Raw genomic sequence first — 12085 nt, 5'->3', positions numbered from 1 at the left:
AATTTAGAAAGTTTATTTTACCAAAGTAGAAGATGCTCACCTATGACACAGCCTCGGGAGGTCCTGATAACAGGTTCTCAAGGCGCACAGCTTGGTTTTATATATTTTAAGGAGACCTGAGACATCAATCAATATATGTAAGAGGTACATTGGTTCCTTCCAGAAAGGAGGGAGGGACAACTCAAGCAGGGAGGAGGTTTCCAGGTCACAGGTAGGTAAGAGACAAACAGTTGCATTCTTTTGAGTTTCTGATTAACCTTTCCAAAGAAGGCAATCAGATATTCATTTTGCTCAGTGAGCAGAGGCATGACTTTGAATAGAATGGGAACCAGGTTTGCACTAAACAGCTCCCAGCTTGACTTTTCCCTTTAGTTTAGTGATTTTGAGAGCCCAGAGATTTATGTTCCTTTTACATTTTCCTCCTTTTCTTTTTAAAAATCCTTTGGAAAAAGTATTTATGAAGAAAATGAGTCTCTGGTCTCAGGTTTCATCTGGTCTCTCATGGCTAAGATGGTTTATTCCTAGATAGTTAGGTCCTGAATTCGTAGGAAAGCTTACTTTGAAAAAGTTGAGAACTCTCATGTCCTATGCAGAGAAAACAGAGGGAGGGAGAAAAACAAAACGAGCAAACAAAAAAAAACAGTTCTGGTAAATTGATATAGGCCACATTACTCTGAAGCCCACATATCAGAAGGCAGGTGTGAAAGTGACTTATGCATGTAAATAGGTTGCTGTATTTTCTTCTGAAGTTTAGATTATCTAGCTTCAGTTCACAGGGCCTTACAAGAAAAGCACAGCTTAGTTTTCAGTTACTCCAAATGAGAAAAAATGGTGGGAAAAAGAAAGAGAAAAACATGAAAACATTATTTTGAAGACTTACAGTCAAGAAAAAATAGAATTTAGTTCAAATTATATAAAATAATAAAAATTGAAAAACACCAGGCTAGAATCCAACAACAGATGAACTATAATCTTTGAAACTACATTTTTTAGTACTGCAGATGGCAAAGGGGAAAGAAGATAGAGGATGGAAGAAAAGTAAATGAGAGGACATTTGTTGTCTGTGTGTGTTTTGTTGTTGTGGCTGTTGTTTTTAAGATGGGACACACACACAGAAACTAAGCACATGGATTTTGGGGAGTTTTTCCTCTTTTGCTGCTGTTGTAGCAGGAGCGGCCACGGGAAACGGATTTCTTGAACACCAAATACAGGAGGAAGAAGGGTTTATTATTATTACTGCCGGGAGCCTGGGTGGTAATTTGTCCAAAACCCAGCTCATCTAACAAAGGGAGGTTCTGCCTTTATATAGGCTTATACTTTAGATATTACAGGTGAAAGAATCTTAGGTTCATAGCTTTAGAAATCACATATGAGAAGGGTCTCGGTTTACAGCTTCAGGAATTACATATGAAAAGGTTAAGTTCATAGTTTTAGGGCTCACATGTGAAAAGGTTTTGGTTTACAGTTTCAGGAATCACATATGAAAGGGTTCCGGTTTTCAGTTTTAGGACACATATGTGAAAAGGTTTCTGGTTTGATCTTGTTTTAAGTAAAAATAGTGCCTTCCGGAGAGTTTCTCCAAGGCCCAGCCTGCCACCTACAGAAAGGTGAAAACGGAGGCGCCAGTCGGTCAACCTTTTCTTCTATTGAAATGTAGTGTGATAGTCAAAGGGAAAGTTGATCTGAGATGCCTGGGACTTCCTCGTCACTATGAGGAATTTTGGCCAAATTAAAGAGGCTTTGTTACCCATAATTTGAAATTTTCACTTGGATTTGACCAAGTAAGGTAGAGTTGATCACTGAGCACTCTAATGGTAAGGAGAAATTAAGAACAGCTGGCTGGCCGGGTGCAGTGGCTCAGGCCTATAATCCCAGCACTTTGGGAGGCCAAGGTGGGCATATCACCTGAGGTCAGGAGTTTGAGAACAGCTTGGTCAACATGGTAAAACCCCATCTCTACTAAAAATATAAAAATTAGCTGGACTTGGTGGTGTGTGCCTATAGTTCTAGCTACTTGGGAGTCTGAAGCAGAACAATAGCATGAACCTGGGAAGCAGAGGTTGCAGGGAGCCTGAGATCACACCACTGCACTCCAGCCTGGGCAACAGAGCAAGACTCAGTCTTGTTAAACTTAAGCCAAGGCTGCCTACTATCATAGGAGTAGGAAAAACAAAAACAAAAACAAAAAATCCTGGAACTCATCTTTTCTGCTGGAGTGACCTCAAAAGCCATAAAGGAGTTCTGTCTTCCATTATCATGGAAACAGAAAATCTTGCCTTCCTTGTTGGAAGCAAGTAAAACTACAAAAAAGGGAATTGTACAGCAAAATAAACTTTAGATCTTGACCAAATTTGGGGAGATCAGGGATTCTCTGGAGTGTGTACTCCCAGACCTCAGCAAATTGTCCTATTGGCTTGAGCCATAAAGTTAGGTCATGCTGGTACCAAGCACTGACAGATTTGTCAAGTCAGGGCATCTCCACTCAGAATCTCTCCATGGTTGCCAAAATGTGAGTTCCAAATATCTGAGACAGGTCTCAGTTAATTTAGAAAGTTTATTTTGCCAAGGTAGAAGATGCTCACCTATGACACAGCCTCAGGAGGTCCTAATGACATGTGCCCAAGGTGGTTAGCGCATAGCTTGGTTTTATATATTTTAGGGAGACATGAGACATCAATCAATATATGTAAGATGTACATTGCTACTGTCCAGAAAGGAGAAGCAAATCAAGCAGGGAGGGGGGCTTCCAGGTCACGGGTAAGTAAGAGACAGTTGCATTCTTCTGAGTTTCTGATCATCCTTTCCAAAGAAGGCAATCGAATATGCATTTATCTCAGTGAGGAGAGGGATGATTTTGAATAGAATGAGAAGCAGGTTTTCCCTAAGCCATTCCTAGCTTGACTTTTCCTTTTAACGTAGTGATTTCCAAGATTTATTTTTCTTTCACAAGATCAACTCCTCATTTCAGAATAAAGTATTTGCTCTATTCCTGTAGACTCAAAGAACCCATTAAAATGCTTTACCAAATAAATGCAGTCTTACTTCAAAGGTAAATTCATGTTCTACCTAAAGAAATAACTACAGTAGCATAAAATTCCAGTTTCTTCCATTTCATACCATCTGTCTTTCAAAATACTGGAATCTAATTTCTACTCATAGGAGTCCATTAAAAAGTAAAAATAAAAACTAGAATCTTCACACTACTCAACTTCAAACGATACTACAGGGCTACAGTAATTAAAACAGCATGGTACTGGTACAAGAACAGACAAGCAAGCCCAGAAATAAGACCACAAACCTACAACCATCAACAAATTTGACAAAAGTAAGCACTGGGGAAAGGATTCCCTATTTAATAAATAGTGCAGAGAGAACTGGTTTGCCATATGCAGAAAATTGAAACTTGACTCCTTCTTTATACCATATACAAAAATCAACTCAAGACAGATTAAAGACTTAAATGTAAAACCTAAAGCTATAAAAACCCCAGAAGAAAACTGAGGCAATATCATGTAATACGTAGGTATCGGCAAAGATTTCATGACAAAGATGCCAAAAGCAATTGCAACAAAAGCAAAAGTTGACAAATGAGATCTACTTAATCTAAAGAGCTTGTGTAGAGCAAAAGAGATTATCATCAGAGTAAACAGACAACCTAGAGAATGGGAGAAAATTTTTGCAATCTATGCATTTGAGAAAGGTCTAAAATCCAGCATCTATAAGAAACTTAAACAAATTTACAAGAAAAAAAATAACTCCATTAAAAATTGAACAGAGGATATGAACAGACATTTCTCAAAAGAACACATACATACAGCCAAAAAACATATGAAAAAAGCTCATCATTAATGACCATTAGAGAAATGCTAATTAAAATCACAATGAGATGCCATCTAACACCAGTCAGAATGGCTATTATTAAAAAGTCAAAAGTAACAGAGGCTGGTGAGGTTGTGGAGAAAAAGAAACATTTTTACACTGTTGGTTGCAGTGTAAATGAATTCAACCATTGTGGAGGACAGTGTGGTGATTCCTCAAAGACTTACAGTCAGAAATACCATTCGACTCAGCAATGGGTATATAACAAAAGGAATAGAAATAGTTTTGTTATAAAGACACACTGATGTATAAATTCATTGCAGCACTATTCACAATAGCAAAGACATGGAATCAGCCTAAATACCCACCAACGACAGACTGGATAAAAAAAAAATGTGGCACATATACACCATGGAATACTAGGCAGCCATAAAAAAAGAATGAGTTCATATCCTTCGCAGGGACATGGATGAAGCTGGAAACAATCATTCTCAGCAAACTGATGCAAGAACAAAAACCAAACACTGCATATTCTCAGTCATAGTGAGTGTTGAACACTGAGAACACATAAACACAGAGAGGGAAACCTCACACTCCACGGGGGAGCTAGGGGAGGGATAGCAGGGGGTTGGGGGAATTGGGGAGGGATAGCATTAGGAGAAATACCTAAAGTAGGTGACAGGGAATGGATGCAGCAAACCACCATGGCATGTGTATACTTATGTAACACTCCTGCATGATCTGTGCATGTACTCCAGAAATTAAAGTATATATATAAAAAAAACATAGCTGTGGCTGAATAATTAAAGAAAATAGGTTTCTTTGGCTCACAGTTCTGCAGGCTGTAGAGGAAGCATGGTACCAAAATATGCTTCTGGTGAGAGCCTCAGAAAACTTCCACTCATGGCAGAAGGTGAAGGGAAGCAGCAAGGCGTGGCAGGAGATGAAGCAAGAGTGACAGGAGGGAGGTGTCAGACCATTTTCCACAATCAGTTTTCACAGAAACTAAGAGTGAGAACTCATGCTCATGAGAATGGCTCCAAGCCATTCATGAGGGATCAGCCTACATGACTCGAACACCTCCCACCAGGCCTCACCTCCAAAACGGGTTGGGGGGGATCATTGAGCATGAGATTTGGTGGAGATAAACTATATCCATACCATAGCCAGTACTCCGGTTTGTCAAACCATTTTGCCAGAATTTTACATTTTATGTATATGCACTCCAATGTTACCTCAGAGGAGGTACAGCTAAAATAAGAGTATCAGAATGTGAAAAAGAGGAGAATAGCAGAATGTTAATAACTTTGAAACTGGATGATAAATGGAAAAGGGTTCATTATGCTACTGTTTGTTTACCTTTGAAATTTTCCAAATAAATCATTTTATAAATTATCTCATAAATGTCTATTTAAGATATGGGAAAAAAAAAGAGTCTATGTTTTACTAACTGGAAAAACAAAATATTACCTAGCACATGCTTTTATTGTTGGGTAATATTTGCGTGTTTGTAAAAGACTTGAACAAAAATGTTAATGGACAATTGTGAAGGTGGGATCCAGGTGTCTTATGTTCTTTTTGTTGTTGTTGTTGTTGTTGTTTTCTAGTTGTTTCTGATTTTTAAACTGAATACATATTAATTTTTTAATTAGAAAAAAGCATCACAAATGTTACCTTTCTAAAAATAACCAAAACAACAACAAAAAAGAGAGAGTAATGATCCAAATTACTCTGAGACTCAGGAAAGTTGATACGTTCAGGACTTTTGGAAAAATCCTGCCTCACAGGCTAAAAGACTTCTTGGTATTACCATACGTCAACACTTCCTTCCTCTGGGAGAAAGAAGAACATGATAAAACGCAAAACTTTTGATGGTTCTCCTCCCAAGAGAAAATCTACATAAAAACAAGGGAAAGGAATAACAGCACAAGGGAAAGGAATAAAAACACAAGCCTTACTGGGTCATGACAATGTATTTTATGCTTGCTGCTTTAATAAATGTTTTCTTAGAGAATAAAGGAAACAATCCTTTCTTCCCTCCAAAGACTTCAAATTAGTTTAAAAGGGAAACTTGATCAGATGATATCTAAAGAACTTGATTCTGTACAGTCTTTTGCCAAAAAAGGCATCCTTACTGCTTGAATTGTTCAAATAATTAAAAGAAAACCACCTCACTCCAACAAAGGGCTTAAAAAAAGGACTGGAAAGGAAAGGGACTCTCCCCTGATCCTTAGCAGAGAAACCCTGTCAAACATACAGCATGTTCTCTAGTGAGATGAGCCACATCCCAGGATTGGTCTGAGGGGCTTACTTACAGCAGGAGAAGGATGATGGGTAGACCACGCTGAAGTCTAGGCCCGCATGGGAAAACGGGTGATAGACAACATCAGAATTCACCAGCGCAGTCTCCTCAGGCAGCAAGGCATAATTGGTTTCCATACCCTACAGGAACGTCTCAGGAAACGACTGGCCCACGAAGCTGATATTATTGCAGTAGGAGAACTGAGCAATGGGGTGGTGAAGTAATGAGAAATCCAGGTTGAAAATAAATGTGAGTCTAGATCACATATTCTCAACTGAGGCTCTATAACCAACAGTGTGAAAATTGGTTCTTGGGAACAAAAAAAAAAATAATCATACCTTCTTAAAATATATTTATGTTTTAGAGAAGTTTTAGGTTCTCAGCAAAATTGATCAGAAGGTACAGATACTTCCCATATACTCCCTGACACCCCCCACCTCCCCCAACACACATGCTTACAACATTTCCCATTATCAAAATCCCCTACAGAGTGGTACATTTGTTACAATTGATGAACCTACATTGGCCTGTCATTATTACCCAGAGTCCATAGTTTGCATTAGTATTCACTCTTGGTGATGTGCATTCTGTGGTTCTAGACAAATGTAAAATGACATGTATCCACCATTATAGTAACATGCAGAGTAGTTTCACTGCCCTAAAAATCCTCTGGGTCCCATCTATTCAACCTTTTTTCCTCCCTATTCCCTAGCAACCACTCATCTTTTCACTTTCTCCATAGTTTTGCTTACTTTTTCAGAATGTCATATAGTCAGAGTCATACAATATGTAGCCTTTTCAGATTGTTTCTTTCACTTAGTGAAATGCATTTGATGTTCCTCCATGTCTTTTCACTGTTTGATAGCTCATTTCTTTTCAGTACTGAATAATATTCCATTGTCTGAATGTACCACAATTCATGTATCCTTTCACCTACTGAAGTGTATCTTGGCTGCTATCAAGTTTTAGCAATTATAAATAACAGTGCTACAAGCATCTATGTGCAGGCTTTTGTGTAGATACCAGGCCAGTATTGATTACTAATGATTGAAAAGTGTTCTTCCCCTGAGTTACCTTGTTCTCTACCATTGGGGTATTCCCTCTTCATATGACCTGGCTCTCCACATAGGAAACAATTAGTGTTTCTCTCCCTTCTCACGTTAGGAGGTCTTAACGCCATAGCCAATATTCTGGCTTTGCGTGTTTCAGTCCCTACAAGTTGACATGCTCATATACATTCCCTGACTGTGGTTGCCTTTCCTCCGCCTGCATTGCTTGTTGGCAATCCACATCAGCGTTCTCATAAGCCAATTGCAAAAATAAAATATCAGCATATCTTATGGCTGTACACGTTAATGTACACCAACTCGATTTTGATCCCCAGGCCTATACACAAGTGTCTTTGTGTACTCTCAGGGCTTGGGACTGAATTCCCAAAAGTGGAACTCAGCAGGTATCTTTTCTACATATTCAACAAAGAGCCATTTGTTGAGTTTATCAATCTGTTAACCTAGGCAATTAAACAACAAATTAGTCACATCCAAGTTACTGATATCTTATTGTTGCAATTGGCTTATGAGAAACATTGGTCAAGTCAATGCAAGTCCAGATTTTATAAAAATGGCAAACTTCTAAGTAATCAGATAGGAAACTTCATGAGGGGCCCATCCCAGGCCCCGCTCCCAAGTGGGGCAATGCCAGTGGCTTTCCTTGGACAGATGTAAAACCCACGGACCTCTCTCTCAGAGCATCTACCACTGGTAGTGCAGGACTGGACTTACTGTGCCCCAGAGTTGCAAAACCTCTTTTTTATCTTAAAAGGCAATGCTGACCTGGATTCTCCCAAATATCTAACCCCTGCAGCAAAAAGGGAAATTGTGGAAAAAGAACAAGCCATTTCTCACAGCCAACTAGTTCACATAGACCTGCACTATTCCGTTCAATTGTTTATCTTTCCCACCAAACACTCCCCTACAGGGTTAATAGGACAGATGACCCCAGGGCTACACTTTTTTTTTTTTTTTTTTTTGAGATGGAGTTTCGCTCCTGTTACCCAGACTGGAGTGCAATGGCGCGATCTCGGCTCACCGCAACCTTCGCCTCCTGGGTTCAGGCAATTCTCCTGCCTCAGCCTCCTGAGTAGCTGGGATTACAGGCACGCACCACCATGCCCAGCTAATTTTTTGTAGTTTTAGTAGAGACGGGGTTTCACCATGTTGACCAGGATGGTCTTGATCTCTTGACCTCGTGATCCACCTGCCTCGGCCTCCCAAAGTGCTGGGATTACAGGCGTGAGCCACCGCGCCTGGCCTACACTTTCTATAATGGGTTTTTTGCTCACATATTGGGACTAAAACACTGTCTCCCTATATCCAGTTAGTCAGTAAAGTTATCTATTCGCTGCAGATGATGCAATCAGTTACTAGGTTATGACCCTGATATCATCAGGATTCCTTCAAGTAAAAAGCAAATCAAAGCGGTATATCTCCTCTCTTTAGATCTTCAGATAGCACTCTGATTTCACTAGCCATACAGAGCATGTCCTTCCTGTTGACAAGCTTCTTCAGTTCTTATCTTGTACTTCCGTGGTTTTGCCTACCAAAATAGTTCAATCCCTGTACCTAATGCTTTACCACTGTTTACTGATGACTCAGGTAAACATGAAAAAGCAGTTGTTTGGTGGAAAGCACATAATTTTCTCACTCATTTTGGATATACTATCACTCAGAGAGCTGAGGTTGGAGCTTTAATACTGGCCCCGGAAACTTTTCCTGCTCAGCCCCTCAATCTTGCCAGTGACTCCGCTTACTCTATTTATTGCAGAACCATGAAACAGCCCTCATTAAGTCTACTCTTGAACCCACTTTGTGTGCCCTTTTTCTCCGACTTCAGCAATTGCTAGATCAATGCATACATCCTATTTTGATTACACACATTCAGGCCCACAGCTCACTGCCTGGCCCACTGGCTTATGGCAATGATCAAGCAGACCTACAGGTTATGACATCACTGCTTGACCAAACCACCCAATCACATCAATTTTTTCCACAAAAATTGGAGAAACTTATCTAAACAATTTCAACTTACCAAGAGACCAGCTCAACAAATCCTGCAGTGCCCAGATTGCCAGGTAGCAGGCATATCCCCTCCTTCAACAGGTGTTAACCCTAGAGGACTAAAACCTAATTAGTTATGGCAAACAGATGCTATACACACCCCTGAATTTGAAAAACTATGTACGTGTATCTGTTGATACCAATTCTCATTTATTGCTTATGCTTTTCCTGGAGAGTCCAACCCGATATGTTATTAAACATCTTCTCTTAAATTTTCCGTTTATGGGGTGGCCCACAAAAATAAACCTGATAATGGTCCAGCTTATGCCAGCTCACAGTTTCAACACTTTTGTCACACATGGAACAACTGACATTTTAGATGCATCCCATATAACCCCTAAGGATGGGCCAGAGTAGAACGCACCCAATCCACCCTTAAAAATATGCTCAGAAAACAAAAAAGGGGGAATATGAATAACACCACTAGCACAAGTCTTATTTACTCTTAATTTTTTAAATTTAGATGACAAATTTCAATCAGCTATAGAAAAGCACTTTGCTAAAACCTCTCAAGACAAAACCTGCAGTTTTAGGGAAAGCTGTGAATAGTAATAAATGATGTGGTCCAAATGATTTGCTAATATGGGGAAGAGGATATGCTTGTATTCACTCCCCCAAGGTCTTTGGATTCCAGCAAGACACATCAAACCTTACCATGGCATGGCTAGGACCCAACCCAATACCAGAAATGAAGGAGATGACCTTGCAGGACCTGCATCCCTGGATGACGTGGCTTCCTTGGACAAAACAGGCCCAGACATCACATGGGAAATGCTGAAGAAGACAACTCAGAAGGCTGAACAACTTCTGCTCTGGACACAGACACCATTCACTCCAGATAATTTATTCCTTACTATGATCTCTATTGTATATTGCAACTCACGTAGGATATTGATCTTTTTTGTGCTCTCGCTTTGTCTGCAACCTGTACCTGCCCCACTCTATTGGGCTCATCTCTTGGATCCACCTTTCTTTTGCCCTGTTACCTGGGCAGACATCCCCTTCCCAGCCTCTAATAACATAAGTGCCTGGATGATGAGAATAGATTTCCCCCCAGTGGGGTCCCTCATTTAATGGCACACATTAGATTAAGGTGCCAGGTAACACTATATATTACTCCACTGTCCTCCCACTGTGCATGAGTTATAAAAGTTTTAACCCTTCCTGTGTATCTCCCAAACACAATTATGGCTACATCATGGCAAGGGAAATGTCTTAACAGTCTTAGTTGCAGGTAGCCTAAACTGGGCAATGCAATCAATGCCACTTTCCCAAACATTCCTTCCTATGCTAAAGAATAAAGCTGGGAAAGTAATGGATTCCACTTAAGCTGGGAGGTCCGTCACAGGGAACAAGCCTCTAGTCTCCAGTTAGGCAATTGAAACATCTTGGACTCTACATCCCTGATATGAAACCTATGCGATCATCGTGCATTATCTTTTTAATATACTGATGGATTCAGTTTGTTGGTATTTTGTTGATGATTTTTGCTTCTATGTTAATCAGAGATATTGGTCTGTAGTTGTTTTTGTTTGTTTGTTTGTTTGTTTTTGTCCTTCCCTGGCTTTGGTATTAGGGTAATACTGGCTTCACAGAATGATTTAGGGAGGATTTCCCTTTTTTCTATCCTGTGTAATAGTGTCAATAGGATTGATATCAATTCTTCTTTGAATGTCTGGTAGAATTCAGCTATGAATTTGGCTGTTTCTGGACTTTTTATTTGTTGGCAGTTTTTAAATTACCATTTCAATCTCCCTGCTTGTTATTGCTCTGTTCAGAGCTCCTGTATCTTCCTGGTTTAATCTAGGAGGGTTGTATATTTCCAGGAATTTATCCATCTCCTCTCCGTTTTCCAGTTTATGCTCATAATGGTGTTCATAGCAGCCTTGAATAATATTCTGTATTTCTGTGGTATCAGAAGTAATATCTCCCATTTCATTTCTAATTGAACTTATTTTAATTTTCTCTCTTCTTGGTTAATCTCGCTAATGGTCTTTCAATTTTATTTGTCTTTTCAAAGAACCAGCTTTTTGTTTTATTTATCTTTTGTATCTTCTTTTGTTTGTTGGTTTCAATTTCATTTATGTCTGCTCTGATCTTTGTTATTTCTTCTGCTGGGTTTGGGTTTGAATTGTTCTTGTTTCTCCAGTTCTGTGAGGTATGACTTTAGATTGTCTATTTGTGCTCTTTCAGACTTTTTGATGTAAGCATTTACTGCTATGAACTTTCCTCTTAGCACTGCTTTTGCTGTATTCCAGAGGTTTTGATAGATTACGTCACTACTGTCATTCAGTTCAAAGAATTTTTAAATTTCCATCTTGATTTTGTTATTGACCCAATAATCATTCAGGAGCAGGTTATTTAATTTTCGTGTATTTTCATGATTTTGAGGATTATTTTAGGAGTTAATTTCCAATTTTATTCCACTGTGGACTGACAGAATACTTGATATAATTTCAATTTTATTAAATTTACTGAGACTTGTTTTGTCTCTATTATATGGTCTATCTTGGAGAATGTTCCATGTGCTAATGAATAGAATGTATATTATGCAGTTGTTGAGTAAAATGCTCTGTAAATATCTGTTAAATCCATTTGTTTTAGGGCATAGTTTAAGTACATTTTTATTTGTTTATTTGCTGTCTTGATGACCTGTTCAGTGCTGTCAGTGCAGTACTAAAGTTTCCCACTATTATTGTGTTGCTGTCTATCTCATTTCTTAGGTCTAGTAGTAATTACTTTATAAATTTGGGATCTCCAGTGTTAGGTGCACATATATTTGAGACAGACATTTTCCTGTTGGACTAGTTCTTTTATCATTAGATAATGTTTCTCTTTGTCTTTTTTA

The sequence above is a fragment of the Cebus imitator genome, unplaced genomic scaffold (assembly GCF_001604975.1).
Source record: "Cebus imitator isolate Cc_AM_T3 unplaced genomic scaffold, Cebus_imitator-1.0 Scaffold37, whole genome shotgun sequence".
Taxonomy (NCBI): domain Eukaryota; kingdom Metazoa; phylum Chordata; class Mammalia; order Primates; family Cebidae; genus Cebus; species Cebus imitator.
The sequence above is the reverse complement of the archived record's forward strand: the minus strand, read 5'-3'. Positions refer to the sequence as shown.